This window comes from Mus musculus, chromosome 15 (assembly GCF_000001635.26).
Source record: "Mus musculus strain C57BL/6J chromosome 15, GRCm38.p6 C57BL/6J".
Classification (NCBI taxonomy): Eukaryota; Metazoa; Chordata; class Mammalia; order Rodentia; family Muridae; genus Mus; species Mus musculus.
This window is the reverse complement of record NC_000081.6, coordinates 8,413,357-8,429,554: the sequence shown is the minus strand read 5'-3', so window position 1 is coordinate 8,429,554 and position 16,198 is coordinate 8,413,357. Positions and strand designations below refer to the sequence as shown.

General features: G+C 37.9%; 1 protein-coding gene across 7 annotated transcripts in view; it reads left to right on the top strand.

Moving 5' to 3' along the window:
• Nipbl (NIPBL cohesin loading factor) overlaps positions 1-16,198 on the top strand; it is a 175,492-nt gene that overhangs the window by 35,761 nt on the left and 123,533 nt on the right. The window lies entirely within an intron of this gene.

Below are 16,198 nucleotides of genomic sequence, written 5' to 3'. Positions count from 1 at the left end.
TGCATGGGTGAAGTGCCCTGCATACACCACATGTACACATATGTTTCTATGATTAGTATATTTTGTTTGCATTAAAGGTAACAGGGTATTGGGAAGTTATTTGGTCACCATTTATAGTTATTACTCTTTAAATCTTGGTTAACAGTGAGTAGGATGTCATGGAGGCCTGTAAGTTAATGAGGTGTTTAGTTAAGGTACTGACGATGTACAAGCATGAAGGTATGCAGTGATTATATCTTCAGTGGGTAATGGAGAATAAAAGCAGTTAACGTCTTCTCAGCTTCCACGTTTCATATACATGGACATTGGAGTTTGAGATACAAGTTCAATCAGTTTTGGCTGTTTGAATAAAAACTATAGTTTATCAAAGGGTGCATTACTTTATACATTTTGGAGGGAATGGATTTTGAAAAATTTAGTGCTTGGCCAAATGTGGGTACAGATGATTATTTGAAAATTATTTTGAAGGGTGACCTAGAAGATCTTAGCCAGTCTTCATATAATGTTAAAAGTGTTATGTTAGGCTGTGTGTGTGTGTGTATTCACAATCTAGTATGGTTTAAATTATAAAAAGATAATGGTACTATATTTTTATAATGCTTAATTTCCCAATATATTGACTATATTGCCATGCACTTAGCATAGAACACACTTTTAGGCATTCTTAGTATATTTATCTACCTAGCATAGTTTCAAAACTGGACCTTCCATTTTTACTAAATCATACATTATAATGAGAACTGTTACTTACTTCATAAGGGGTGTCTTAATCACTGTTCTATTGCTGTGAAGAGACTGTGACCAAGGCAACTCTTAAGAAAGAAAGCATTTAATTGGGGGCTTGCTTACAGTTTCAGAGGCTAGTCCATTATCATCGTGGTGGGGAGCATGGCAGCAGGCAGGTGCATTAGCTGAGAGCTACCTCCTGATTCATAGGCAGAGAGGGGGGCGAGGGAGAGAGAATGGGTCTGGCATGGCTTTTGAATCCTCAACAAAAATCCCCCCACTCCCACACCCATCTCTCCAAGGACACTTCCATCAGCAAGGCTACACCTCCTAATCCTTCCTCAAATAGTGCTACTCCTCGAAGACTAAGCATTCAAATATGTGAGCCCATAGAGGCCATTCTTATTCAAACTACCACAAGGGGATTTTCTTTATAATTATAATTAAAATGCCTGTAGATTTTCAAAAGTGTGAAATATAGAAATAATTGAACCAATAGAAATAAAGCAACCAAACTGATTTATCAGAAGTAATGGACCAGTTGATTTTAATTTTTTAAAATTTCATTTTTTATGCATATGTGTGGGTACCTGCTTGTCTGAATATGTAACACACACACACACACACACACACACACATGTACAGAGGCCAGAAGAGAGTCAGATCCCCTGGAATTGTTGTGAGACCCCTGATACAGGTGCTGGGAACTGAAGGCAGGATTCTGCAAGAGTAGCAAGTGGTCTTTCTTAACAACTGAACCGTCTCTGCAGCCCCACATGATACCTTATTTGATTTTATTTTTAAAACAAACAAACAACAAAAACAACCCACCTATGAAGTGTAGAAGGGTAAGGAATTATGTGAATGGCTAATGATAGAAGGGAAAGATGTATTTACTTTTGAAAAGTAAAGAGAATTGTTTGATATTCTTAGGCCATGGAATTGATGGAGGAGTTAAGGTAACAGGTACTTTAAGTGCAACTGGGGAGAAACTTGTGGAAAACATGTAACAAATCATGAAAACAGGCGCTTGCAGAATAAATTTTTATTGGAACCGATGTGTTCCTAAGAGTATTGTATATTTTAAAAGAATATTCTAAATACTCAAGTATTTTTCACCGATTAGATATACACTACTTAAAAGTCCTCTGGCTGCATAGAAGCATGCTGTATACATGCTTAGACTAATTCCTTAGCAAATATTTGTTCTTTTGATCAGGTGTCAGCAAACTTTCTGGATGATAAAACGTTGCATATGTTTTCAAACAAAAATGTGCTAATTTGTGACACTTTAATAGAATATTAGAAAGGAAAGTATTTGATGAGAATTGATTAAATCCCCCAGGCATAGTACCATGTGTCTTTCTTTAATCCTGGTACTCTGGAGGCAGAGGCAGGTGAAGCTGAGAGTCACCTAGTCAGTAAAATGAGGTAAAGGCTAACTGAAGATACACATTGAGGCTCTGTCTTAAAACAGAATAAAGCGAAAGTAATTAAATGAACTTAAATTACTCTAGGACTGGGTAAATACTCCTTTGCAACACAGTTTAGATGCTATGCCTTAGATTGAGTATCCTAAGTCATAACTACTTACTTATATGAGGTTTGGTTGAACTCATGCCTCTCTCTCTCTCTCTCCCTCTCTCTCTCTCTGTACCTTTCAGTAATCTCAAAAATGGATAACTGTGTCTACTACACTTGATAACTCATTTTGTAAATTTGTGGCTTACAATTTTTAATTAAAACATTATATCCTGGTTTTCCCATCTATCCAAGTCCTTCCTTTTATTATGACATTGTAGGTTTTTGTTTGTTTGGTTGGTTGGTTTTGTTTGTTTGTTTTTTCGAGACAGGGTTTCTCTGTATAGCTCTGGCTGTCCTGGAACTCACTCTAGACCAGGCTGGCCTCGAACTCAGAAATCCGCCTGCCTCTGCCTCCCTAGTGCTGGGATTAAAGGCGTGCACCACCACTGCCTGGCAAAAGAGCTGTTTCTTAAAGGAAGCATTAATGTAGTGTCTCTTCTGTGTACTTGAATTGTTAATATCTTTAGTTTTGTGTTTTGGGGCCATTAAGAAAAATATTGTTAATTTGAACACAAACACTGAGTTAACTCACAGTTGATCTGGTAAGCAAATGTAGTATATACCATATGGGATAAAAGAAAGGTTTATCTTCCTCATGGGACAGCGATACAGATTAGAATAGTATACTTAGATTAGTAACAGAGCATGTATGAATTATTTGTACAATGATCCAGTTAATCACTTCAGATTGCAATTGACTGCATGTAATCAAAACTGAGGGAAGTGAAACCACAGATAAAGGGAGATGAATGTATTCACAAAATGGGCACCCATGGGGACCCTAGCTCCAGGGCATTTTCAGCACCCCAGAAGAAGTTTGACACTTGTTAGCAGTCATCCTGATTTCCTCTTGTGCCAAGCTTCCACAGCCTCCAGTTTACCTCTATTGCTTACAGTTTGGAAGATTTCTTCCATTTTATCGTCTGTATTAGAGAATATATCAGGGCTGCATTCCTTTCTCATTTTTTATTTGCATGTCTGTGTGTGCTATATGCACATGAGTGTGGGTGCCTATGCCCATACACGCATGTATAGGCCAGAGAAGAATATTGAATGTCCTGCTCTATCACTCTGACTTATTCTCTTGAGACAGCATCTCTCAGTGAACCTTGAGCTAGGCTGTCTGGCAGTCAGCAGTCCTCCTGTTTTTACCCCATCAGAACTTAAGTTACAGGCTATGGAACTTGTGGCCATTTGTATCCAGATTCTCACATGAGTGCTAGGGATTTGAACTCGAGTTCATGCTTGTTCAGCAAGTACTCTTTCCACCAAGCCATCTCCCCAGCCTCAAGATTGCATTCCTTTTGATGGCTAAATAGTACTGTATAGTATGGATATGCCACATTTTACTAGAGATTGTAAGTCTCTACTTAGACAAAAATGAACATTTGAGTCATTTTTGCTTTCCAGAAAGCAATGTATATAATGCTGATATAAAATGTATGTGCACATTTATAAATGTACGTATATATCTACACCTCAGTTTTCCTGGGTTCATATATAAAAGTGGAAGTTTTAGTTGTAAAATAGCAATGTTCAGTTCTCTGAGAAACTCTCAGACTGTTCTTCCAGTATAGTTGCACCATTCAACATTTTTGTTGGATTCTAATTTGCTTACACTTTTGCCAGTACTTACTTTTTAAAAAAATATTTTTACATTTAGTCATTTTGTATGTGTGTGGCAGGGGATGGGTGCCACAACACACATGGGAAAACAGCTTGCAAAAGTTGATGCTCTCTCTCATCCACCACAGGATTACAGAGACTGAACTCGAGTCATCAGGCTTGGGCACAAGTGCCTTTACCTACCAGCCCTCTCCTGGTACTTGTTATCTAACGCTGCCCGTTCTAGATACGTCTCCTCACGTCTGTGAAGGATTCCTCACACTCTATTGGCTGCTGTTATTAGCCCTTTGGTTGCTTGTGATTTGGATGCCGTGCCTAAAAAAGCATTGGTAATCCTAGACCATGAAGAGTTACTACTCCTCTTCAGGCTCTTACATTTAAGTCTCTGATTCATTGTATTTTATTCATATTCATTCTCCCCCCCCTACCCCCAATATAGTGTGAGTTAGACCGAACTTCACCTTTCTATATGTCCTGTGGAATGCCCATCATTATTTGTAAAAAGATTCTTTATAGCTATTGAATGAAAGACAACCTTGTCACTCTTGTCAAATATATTTTGAAGCCAGGCATGGTAGTGCATATCTTTAATCCCAATACTTGGGAGTCTGAGATCAAAAGACTACAAGTTTTAGGCCATACTGAGCCATTGTGAGACCTTATTTCATAAAAATATAACAAAAATGAATAAATGCCATGCTAGCAAGAGGGCCTGGTAGGCAAAGTTGGTGAAAGAGAGCCAAATAATCTGAGTTTGATTCCTGAGACCCACAGAGTAGAAAGAGAGAGCCAAATCCTGTAAGGTTTTTCTGATCCCTAGACATATGTTATGGCACGCATAAGCTCGAACATAAGCAAAATAAAAATAAAAATGCAGTTGAATTTTTTAAAGTTAGTAAAAGGTAGTCAGGGCTGGGGCATGACCTATGGTGGAGTCATCTCCTAACACTCCTAAGTATCCAATTGAACATATATCTGAGAATTTATTTTGGACTTAGTTTTATTACTTTGACCTAAGTGTCTTTCATTATGGATGTCTTTTATATTTCTAGGAATTATACGGTCAAGACAGTTTTTATAAAACATGCAGCTGTGATTTGGCTTCGGATATTATGTGTGGATCTGTTGTAGGGCGAGTGCCATCATTACAGTAGGACATCTCCCATCCGCGAGCACAGGAGAACAGTGCTCTCTTTTTTAAGCCATAATTTCTTCGAACTTTTTTCAGTTTTCTATTGGAAATGTATTGTACTTCTTTGCCTACCCACAGTAGTTATGAGACAGTTTTCTTGTTTGCCCAATCCTGCTTCTTTGTGATCTGAACAAACTTGTGCACATATGAAGTAAGATTAGGTGGTGTGGGGAAGGAATATACCCACTCAAGTTGTGTCAGTATGTTCCTTCACTGCTATTGAAGACATCAGGATTCTAGTATTTTTTTAAAAAGCCATGTTTGTTGCCTTTAATAAGCCACCTAGGTGTTTACTGCAGGAATAGGTAAGTAACTAAATGACATACAAAAAAGATATCTAATTGACTAGCAGTTAGGGTAATAAAGAGTAAAATTCTAGCTAGCCTATAATATATTCTGTTGATCAAGGACTAAATAAGATGAAAAATCCTTACTCAGAGTCTATGAGCAACTTGATGTTTCCATCTCAATGATATTGTTACTCCATGACTGACCTTTAGCTTTGTAATAGAGACAGATCAGATCAGTGAGGTAACTTCTGCCTTTTCAACTTTTAAACACATTTCAAATATATTTTACATGTTAATTATTCCCTTATTTAATACTCTTGAAAAAAAAAAATCAGGAATAGACTTTTTACTGGTTTAAAAAAAAAAAAAAAAAAAAAAAAGCCAGGCGCTTAGGATATTAGTAGTTGGCTAAAGGTATGGCTTGAAACAGGAGGAGAAATTTGAAGCTAATTTTTTTTAAGATTCTATAATCTAGCCTAGCATGGGAGCGAAATGGCCAGGGTTATGTTACAGAGGAAGGGTCAAGGAGAGCTTCACCTCCCAATACCCCAGATGAGGACTACAGGACTTGACTCCCTGCCCCTTCCCAACCCGGCACCATGAAGCCAACGGTCCTACCATCAACCCTACTGAGAATTTATTACCCTGCCGGTTGGTTATCAGGCTTCACTCTTTGTTTGATCTTATAAGGCACACACACACATCCTCACAGCCTACCCTAAAGCCTCTGAGTATGCGGGCGAGGCGCCTTCCAACACCCTGTCCCGGCCAGTTGTACACAGCCATACAAACCTTGTCCCAAGACCCTGACCCCTCCCCAAGGGCACAAGTAGCCTTTCTTCTCACCTCGTTATACTGAACCAGTTCTCTGTAGCTGTCTCCCGTGTGTGTACTTTTGCCCTCATACTCATCCCCAATTGCACAGCTAAACTTCTGTCCCTCCAGCTTAGCCGGGTTGACCAATGGGCCTTGCTACTCCAAGGGGGGCAAGCCTACAAGGGCTGGTGTCCTAGAACTTGTAGTTTCTATACACTCACTGCTTCTCCATGACCTTTAAGAAGCTAATGCCAAAGTTGATGATATTAAACGTAATGTTTGGATTCTCAAGCCATATTTTAAGTAAAATTTAATGGAGAGTTTAAAGTCAAAGTTTGATTTTATTTAGAAAACGTTCATGTCAATGTATTTGAAATATGAGATACAGGATTTGCCCATTATTTTAATGCTGTTGAACTAGTCATGATTTTAAGTGTTCTTAATCTTCTCTTTTAGAAGTGGGCATTTGAGTCAAGATTTGCAACCAGAACTAAATAACTTGTTAAAAGAAGTTCTAGGAGATCTCTTTTATAGTTTTAGGAAATTAAGACAGGAATAGCTAAAAGTTAAAAGAGTTAAGCTCTAGTTGTTTTCTCTGTGTTGAACATTTCTGTATACTTTAAATCCTTCTTGCATAAAAATGTAATATAATTGTCTTAAATATAACATTAATAATTATTGGGGTTTTTAAAATTGAATCTTAATGAAAAATTTATACTTTACCATACCTATCTTTGAGGGTCTCATATTTGGTATAAACTATTGTTACTTACTGAATTTGATTTGTTGAATATTTGAATGGTAGAATTTCATAGAAGAAAATTTAGCTAAAAGAAGTTCCTAAAACTTTGGGAGACATGGTCTGATAAAAATAAAATTTTAGGGGGCTAACAAGGTGGCTAAGCATGTGATTGAGTTTCTGAGTGAGCCTGCTGACCTAGAACCATTTGAAGGTAGAAGAACAAACTCCCAACAGTTGTCCTCTGACCTTCACATGCATACCATGATATGTATATGCCTGCCAGCACATAATACACATACCAAAAACTCCATAATAATGATGGTAAATAAATCAAAGCAATTTTTTAAAAATAAATTTTAAGTAGGTTTAAAATAACTGATAATGGACTACCTCCAAAGCATTGCTTCTACATCTTGTAATAGAGGCTTTCCTGACCTTTTTTTTTTTTCAGTTTTAAACATAAATCATCTTTCTGTAATTACACACACTTAATCATTTCAGGCAACCTGTTTTTTCTTCTTTTTTCCATTAACAACTACATATTCCATTGTTTGTATCATTTGAAATACCTCTTCTACTCTAAATCACCTTCTTAGTTATCATTTTTATATTTAGGCCGAAAGTGAGATAATTAATCCTTTCCCTCTGTTACTGAATATTACTTCTTTTTTAAAGTATATTTTTTATTTTATTTTGTATTTATTAATGTTTTACCTGCCTATGTGTGTGAGATATGAGGTACCACATGTTTGCCTGGTGCCCTCAGGTAAAAAGATGTCTGATTCGCCTCTGGAACTGGAGTTTACTGATGGTTATGAGCTACCATTTGGGTATTGAGAACTCAGGGCGTCTGCAAAAGTACCAAGTTTCTTAACTCCAAGCCAACTCTCCAGCCCCATTTATAAATAGTACTTTTAAAGCATACATATATGCGGAGTTGAGAAATCTGCTAGCACTCAGACTATCTTAGATTGTATTATTAGGTGGATGAATTAGAACTTGTTTCAGTACTCTTCTCTTTATAAAATAATGTGATAAGAGTAGGGGTACTTTGGGCTGGTGAGATGGCTCAGTGGGTTAGAGCACCTGACTGCTCTTCCAAAGGTCCAGAGTTCAAATCCCAGCAACCACATGGTGGCTCACAACCATCCGTAACAAGATCTGACCCCCTCTTCTGGAGTGTCTGAAGACAGCTACAATGTACTTACATATAATAAATAAATAAATCTTAAAAAAAAAAAGAGTAGGGGTACTTCATGCCTACCTACGATGATAATTACATTAGGAATACTTGTATTTTGTTTATAGAATACATAATGACCTAAATCAAAGTCTTTCTGTTTCTTTCTGATTTAGAAAGTAGAAAATGTATTTCCTAAAAGTCTTACTTCCGTTTTACTACTAATGGTGGTCCATGCTGGCTCAGTGGTGGCTGGTGGTGGTTGGCTTAGGCTAGGAGTGAGAGCACAGTGCCTGGGGGCGGGGCGGGGCGGGGCGGGGCGGCCTTGCAGCTGGGCCAGCACAGCTGGAGCACTCAGCCTTTCTTTGCTGCTGAGGAGTTTTAAGGCTGTAGTGTTCTACAAGCCATAGCATGTGGAGCTTGGGGAAAGCAAGTTTTTCAAAGTGCCTTCAGTGGTGGGGTTGCACCCAAAATGCCAAGACAGGAGGCAACATCAACGTTAGTTTTAAGCCCTATTTAAGGGCAAACCAGAACTAGAGGAAAAGGTCCATCCAGTAGTGGTGATTCAACAGTAAATGTCATAGCAAAGAAAAGACGGGGTGTTTATTTTGAAGATAATGCAGGGGTCATAGTAAACAATAAAAGTGGGATGAAAAGTTCTGCAGTCACAGGTCTGGTTGCAAAGGAGTGTGCAGATTTGTGGCCCAGGATGGTATCCAGTGCAGGCAGCATTGCATGATTCTCCAGTGTATTTGAAAATATATTCATTAAAAAGATGTTCAAATAACTTGTCTTCTTGACACACCTTCACCAATATCAGCTTTGCAGGAGAAAGTTACTAAATGTCAGCTCTGGGCATGACCTTGCAAAACTTCACTTTCCAGATTAAGTAACAGTTATTGTTAGGGGCTGAAGAGATGGATCAGCTATAAAGACCATTGGCTGTTCTTTCAGAGGACAGAAGGTTCATGTCTCAGTGCCCACATAGTGGTGTAACAACAACAACAACATCCTCTTTCAGACCCCTTCTTGAACCAGGCACACATGGTATAGATAAACATTGCAAGCAAAAACATGCATGTACAATAAATTAGCTTTGTGTTTTGAAAAAAAATTAAGTAAATGTATGATAAATTAGTCTATTTATGAGTGAGTACCAGTTTTTGTAATAAATACCTTAGAGCTATGAAAAAAGAATGATAGTCATAGCAATAGTGTTAATTTTATCAAGTTTCACTACAGTTTTGAGTTATAGATTTAGGATTATCTCTACACATCAGAAACTAATGATTACAAAGAATGTTCCTCTCAAGTGATAAGAGAAATTTCAAAGGCAGTTCAGAGTCACTGTAATTAAAATGATGCATGCTTCTTAGTTCTGTAAGACTATTAAGTTTCCTGAGGCTAGGGGTGTAATATATTTCTGCTTTAATATTAGTACCTAGCACAGTATCCGCCATATAGTACTTGCTAATTGTGTGTATATTGTTTTATTTGTTTGTGATCAAAGTTCTAAAAAGTAGATCAGTCCTAGCTGTCTTTTGACACAAGAATGTATATGAATTTTCTTTGTATCTCAGCATGATTTTCCCCCTACTTTGCTTTGGAATACTGATTTTTCTGTTTGGCAGGAAACCTAACAAATTTCAACTAGTTCCTTTATGTAGTGCCTTCCTTATCTTTTTAAAATAGGACTTGTCATTCTCCTTTTCATCCTTTTCTTCCCTTCTCTTCCCTTCATTATACTGTCTATTCTGTTATGACTCAGTCACCTTCTTTGAGCGAGCAGGAAAGGCTTCAGTTAAGACTGCTTCTTCCCATCTCAATCAGCATCAAGTATGGCTTCTAGAACTTAGTAGATGCTCAGTAAATATTTGAGGTGAATAATTTTAAAAGACCAGCTTAAAATAGACTTTAGGTGAGTAGTGAAGCAATTATTTAAATATTGTCTTTAAATGACTCTCACTTGCTTTTGGTTTTATGTTTCTCCTACCTTTATGATAGTTCTCTAGACTGCTGTTTTTTGGGAGTCTGAATACTTGAGGAGATTCTACAACACTCCAGTATGCTGTTCAAATTGTCCTTATTTTTATTTTTTGACAGTTTCTTTGTATACAGTATATTGTGGTCATAATTCCTTCTCTCATTACTGTTCTTATTCCCATTCGCTGACCTGTCTAAACTCTACTTCCCAGCTCCTACTCCGGCTTTCATGGCTCCTCTCTGTGCACACATGTGTGTACTCAACTTCTAAAAAGGAAGGAAACTTTAAAAGGGAGGGGATATAAATAATAAACTAAATAGCCAGATATATGAGAGAATGAACAACTTTTTAAGAATTTCAGTATAAAAAGTATATTCAGTTAAACCACACAATCCTTAAATGGAGGATATGAGTCTAAATTGTATCAGCATAGAACATGGACAGTTGTATATAAGATTCAGTTGAAATACTGTAAATAGAAGTGCTCCTAAATATAATAATTATAACACAAGGATAATGATAATGTAAGGGTTGGTTATTTTTATATTGCTATGGTAAAATACCATGCTCACAACCACTTATCAAAGTTTATTTGGGCTTATGTTCCAGAGGGATAAGAGTCCGTTATAGTTGGGAGGTATGGCAGCAAACAACAGAAGCTCCATTTGAACCATAAGCAGAGAGAACAAGCTAAAAATGGTTCAATTCTTTAAACTCTCTAAGTCCACACCCATTGACATACTTCCTCTAGTAAGACCACACCTCTTAAACCCATCCAAATAGCACCACTAACTGGGGACTAAATAGTCAGATACCCAGGACCATGGAGGGTATTTATTATTCAAATCATTACAGATGCTATAGATAAAGGGTTTTGGTGTTGATGTTGTCCCCAACACTGCCAAACAAAGAGGGGGAAAACCCCTTAAGAATAGTATATGGGTGATCTTGAACGGTGATCTTTAGCCTGTATAGTTCTATTCTCCAGCAACCCTGCACTCAGAGTGCGGGGTAGTTCCAGTCATGAGTTCAGAGGCAACCTGAGCTGCTTATTGAGACCCTATCACTAAATCGAAGTATCTTAAAACCTCTGTTATTTATTAGTTGTTGTCTGCCAAATTACACCAATATTAACAGCTTAAAACAATATTTGTTATCTCACCGTTCGTGTAGACCAGGAAATCTGAACTTGTTGTATTCTTTCTTTGTATTAAATTAATATTAAAAATGACTGTTTGGAGGCTGGGAAGACATCTCAGCCAGTAAAGAGCTCATCCTGAGAGTCTGAAGACTTGGATTCCAGTCCCCACATCTCCACAGAAGCGCAGTGTGGCCATAGCTGTGTTATCAGTCCTGCAAAGGAAGCAGATATACACAGGCCCTTGGAGCTCATTGGTCAGCTGGACCAGCCAAATCAATAAACTTCGGGTTCAGTCAGAAAATAAGATGGCAAGTAATTGAGGAAGATAATCTACCATTGACCCCCGTCCTGTCTCCACATGCTTAATGTGCATACATGTATGAATGTGTATGTATGCATGTGTGTGTGTATGCATACAGAGAGAAATGAAAGGAAGGGAGGGAGGGTATAGTCAGTGGTAGAGTGTTGTCAATCCTGCCTTTATATCTAGGCTCAACATTTAGTATTATAAAAATGTTATTCTTGCCAGAATGCATTTTGTGTTACTATTAGTACCTTAAGATTATTGACTTAGAGAATGAAATGAGGTGAAATTTTGGTCAAATAGACTAGTCTATCTCCCACCAATAGTTTTCTTTTAACTGTTTACCTTGATTAAGTAAACCAACTGACTTGCCTATAACTCAACAATGTGTTTTATTGAAGTTTCTTCCTAAGTCTTCAGTAGATACTAGGTCAAAGAGTTATTTCTAACTATAGCTGCTGAAGAAAAAGGGCATTGGATTGGGGATTGGTACGCTTTTAGTATTTCCTAGAATGTTGGTTCTTGGAGAAGTGATTGATTTTAAGATATCTTGATGTGAGAAAATAAGCCTGTGAAAAATATGAATGAAATTTCTTCTTTCCAGCCCCAAAGACTTTACATTTGGCTTTATTTTTTTCTTTTCCATCCCTCTCTTCCTCCCTCCTTCCCTTCCTTCCTTCCACTTTGTCTGTGTACATACTCACATGGGTGTGTGTAGAGGTGTGGGTATTGAGACTAGAAGACAACCTTGAATGTTGTTTCTCAGACACCTTTGAGAATAAGGCCTCAAAGGAACTTTCCACGAACTTTAGGCTGGCTGGTCAGCAAGGCCCAGGGATCTCTGCTCTGCAGCTCTGAGATTATGTGAAAGTTCACCATGCAAGAACGTTTTAGACATTGGGTTTTAGGCATTGAGCTCTGGCACTCATGCTTACAAAGGAGCTCTGTAGCAACTGAGCTATCTCCCCAGCACCTTGGCTGTGTTTTTTAGGATATTGCTAAAAATGACATGGAATGGCTTTTGCACAAGTGGTGACTGCTAGATATGGATTCCCTTAGGATTCTATTTTTCTTGTTTAGTTTTTCCAGGCCATTCATGTAGGTAGCAAAAATTTAAAAAGCACTACTTTGAGCTTATTCCCAAACTTGCTAAATGTAGCTTATGAATCATATCTAGAGTAGGGTCTGACAGTTTGCATTTCTAGCAAGCTCAAAGGCAATGTGATAGTCCTGGCAAGGTTCTAAACTGCACAGTGACTTAGATTTAAGTGTAATGGTACCTTTATTACAGAAGAAGTATTCCAGAGACTAGCAGATGGCTCTTAAGTAATTGTTCTAAGGGCGACAGAAATGACTCAGTGGTTAAAAGCTCGTACTACTCTTGCTGAGGACAGTTCCAGCACCCATGTCTGGTAACCTCTAACTTCAGCTCTAGGGGGATCTGAAATTTTGCCCTTCACACACGCCTGGGTACACACACACACACACACACACACAGTAGAAATAGATTTTTAACAATTTATTAAAGAGAATTAGGCTTTTTATGGTTTTATAACCCTAGCCTGTAAGTTTACATTTATTTAATTTCTCGTTTTATCTTTACAGTGTCTTTGCAAGATTATTTTACATGTTCATTATAAGGATATACATCATAGGCAAAGGGCAATATTATTTATGTAGCTTCCAGCGATTAAAATAGTATTTGTACTTAGAATTCCAACTGAAAGTTAAAAAATTAAGAAGTATTATATCATAAGTCATTTCCTATCTTAAGAAAACAATTCCTGCAGATGCAGAATATGACTAAAACTGAAATGCATTTGCTCAGAACCCCCCCCCCATGTAAAAACATAGTAATTAGAGTGGGGTGATGGAATCACAGGCACAATCTCCTTTTAACTATTGCTCCAGTATTTATAATATAAATATATATTACATTTACAATAAGGAATAAAAAAAACCTTAATTGTCTCAAAAAAGCTACCAAAGATCAGTTGTTGAAAACAATACATAAACTAAATAAAAACTTGACAGTACATCTGAAAATCATAGCAATTTCGATAGAAAACTGGGCACTGTGGTACAGGTATAGCAGTTTGAATAAGAATAACCCCATAAGCCCATATATTTGTATGCTCAATCTGTAGTTTGTACAATGATTTGGGAACGATTGGGGATGTGTGGCCTTGTTGGAGGAGGTGTGTCTCTGGGGGTAGGCTCTGAGGTTACATAAGCCCATGCCCCTCCCAGTTAGTCCTCTTTCCTCTCTCTCCCACTCCCTGCCTCTCTATCCTGCCTCAACTCTATAAACAATGCCCCAATAAACACTTCTATAAGTGGCCTTGGTCATAGTGTCTCTTTTCATAGCAATAGAAAAGTAAGACATGTAGTTATTTGCAAAAGGAGATTATTATTTTAAAAATAGTAGAGATAGCTTTCACATATTACTGAAGGACTTTAGGCATTGAAAACTGATCTGTAAACTCTAATTTAGTTTCCTTATTTTTTCATGTAAGTTGCATCTAGCAGTGTGGTTTAATGGGCCATTCAGTATGGCTAGTTGGAACCCACAGATACTAAGTGCCAAAATACCCTGGAGGCTTTCTTGAAGTTGCTGAACCACCTTCTAATGAGGATTGGTTTGGTATCTTGGAAAAATACTGGTTAGTGTTTGCTTGCCCTGCTGCCTGCCCCAATCCCAGCCCACTGGGTGAATTTCATGTCATATGTCAGCAGATTGGAGAAACAGATATCAGGACTTTGCTGCTTTCTCTGTTTCCCACCCCTCTCCAAGGTTGATAATTTAGAAATGCAGAAGAGTATGAGTTTCAATCTATTTGGAGGATAATTTGTCTTGTACCTTAAGAGAATCTGAGGGGCTGGTGAGATGGCTCAGTGGGTAAGAGCACCCGACTGCTCTTCTGAAGGTCCAGAGTTCAAATCCCAGCAACCACATGGTGGCTCACAACCATCTGTAACAAGATCTGACTCCTTCTTCTGGAGTGTCTGAAGACAGCTACAGTGTACTTACATATAATAAATAAATAAATCTTTAAAAAAAAAAAAAAGAGAGAATCTGAGGAGCATCAAAATGCCTTTGCTAGAATATTCATTTACAGTATTGTTGGTAAATAATTGGCTAAAATGGTCATGAATCTAAAAGAAAACCAACAACAAAAATGTCATCTACTTAGGTAATAGAGAATTAGTTAAATACCATCTGCCGATTAAAAAATAATTGCTTTAGTAGGTTGTACCTCTCCTCTCTACAAGGAAACAATTTTAAATTTTTCAGTGCAGATCATCAAACTCATGGACTCCTGCGCAAGCCAAAGCTCTACCACTGAACTGTATCTGAATTACTGTGTCTGTTTATGCACATACACACATATTACATAAGTCAGTCTAACTGTCCCACAAATGTTCAGGGATTCTAGTTTCCTTTTCCCGCCTCATAGTAGGAATGCTGGAACTACTACTACTGTGTCTAGCTTTATATAAGTTCTAGGAACCAAGCTTAGGTTCTCCTGTTGGCACTGCAAACTTAGCCACATGGCCAACTTCCCATCTCTTGTTCTGTGTGTTGGTTTGTTGTTGTTGTTTTTCTTGGAGTGATGGAGAAAGCAAGTAAAGGAAAAGAGGTATGGGAGCTGATATTACTACACTTAGGCACTAGTAATCTGTCTCTAACTACAGTAATTATTATATAGGGTAGAACACTGAACTAGTTCTTGAGGAAGAGAGAATATTAAACTTTCAGAAGGAGTTGAAGCCAAGAGTTAAAAATAGATACATTTATGCTAGAAGCCTACGTAGTAAACTGTATTTGAGATAGAGAATTCTATAATGTCTTTTAAAAATATCTTTTAAGTATTGGTTTACTTTATTCACTTGTTATTTTCCTGCATGTGTGTTTGTATTTATGTATGTGTGTGTGTGTGAGTTTGGTTGTTTGTTCACATCTGCACACATTTGTGTAGAGGTTCGAAGTTGATAGCATGTTCACCTCTTAGTTCTTCACCTTACCTTTTGAGACAGTCTCTCATTAAACCTTGAACTTCCAGCTTTGGCTGGACTAGTTAGTTGGTGAGCAAGCCCAGGGATCTTCCTTGCCTCTGCTGTCCCCGTGCTGGGATTACAAGCAAACATACTGTGCCTGTTTTTTCTAAAAAGTGCGTTTTGATGGACGAAAGTCAGAACTCAAGCTTTCATGGCAAATACTTTGCCAACTTAGCCATCTCTCTGGCTGTTTCTTTTCCTGTTGCTGTGATAAAAATACTCTGGCAAAAGCAACCCAGAAGAAATGGAGTTCATTTGAGCTCACAGTTCCAGGGTATAGTCTATCACAGCAAGAAAGCTAACGAGGTAGGAGCTTGGAAAAGATGGCATATTGTGCAATCAGGAAGCAGGGAGCAATGTTATTGCTTTTTTTCTCCAGTTACCCAATCCAGAATCCCAACCAAAGACTTGCAAGGTAGGAAGGGACTCAGACCTTAATCAAGGCACTGGAGATAATCTCCGCTAGGCATGTCCAGATGCCTGTCTCCCAGGCAGCTCTAGACGCTTGACAAGTTGACAGTTAACACTGACCACTATACCAGTTTCCCCTTCTG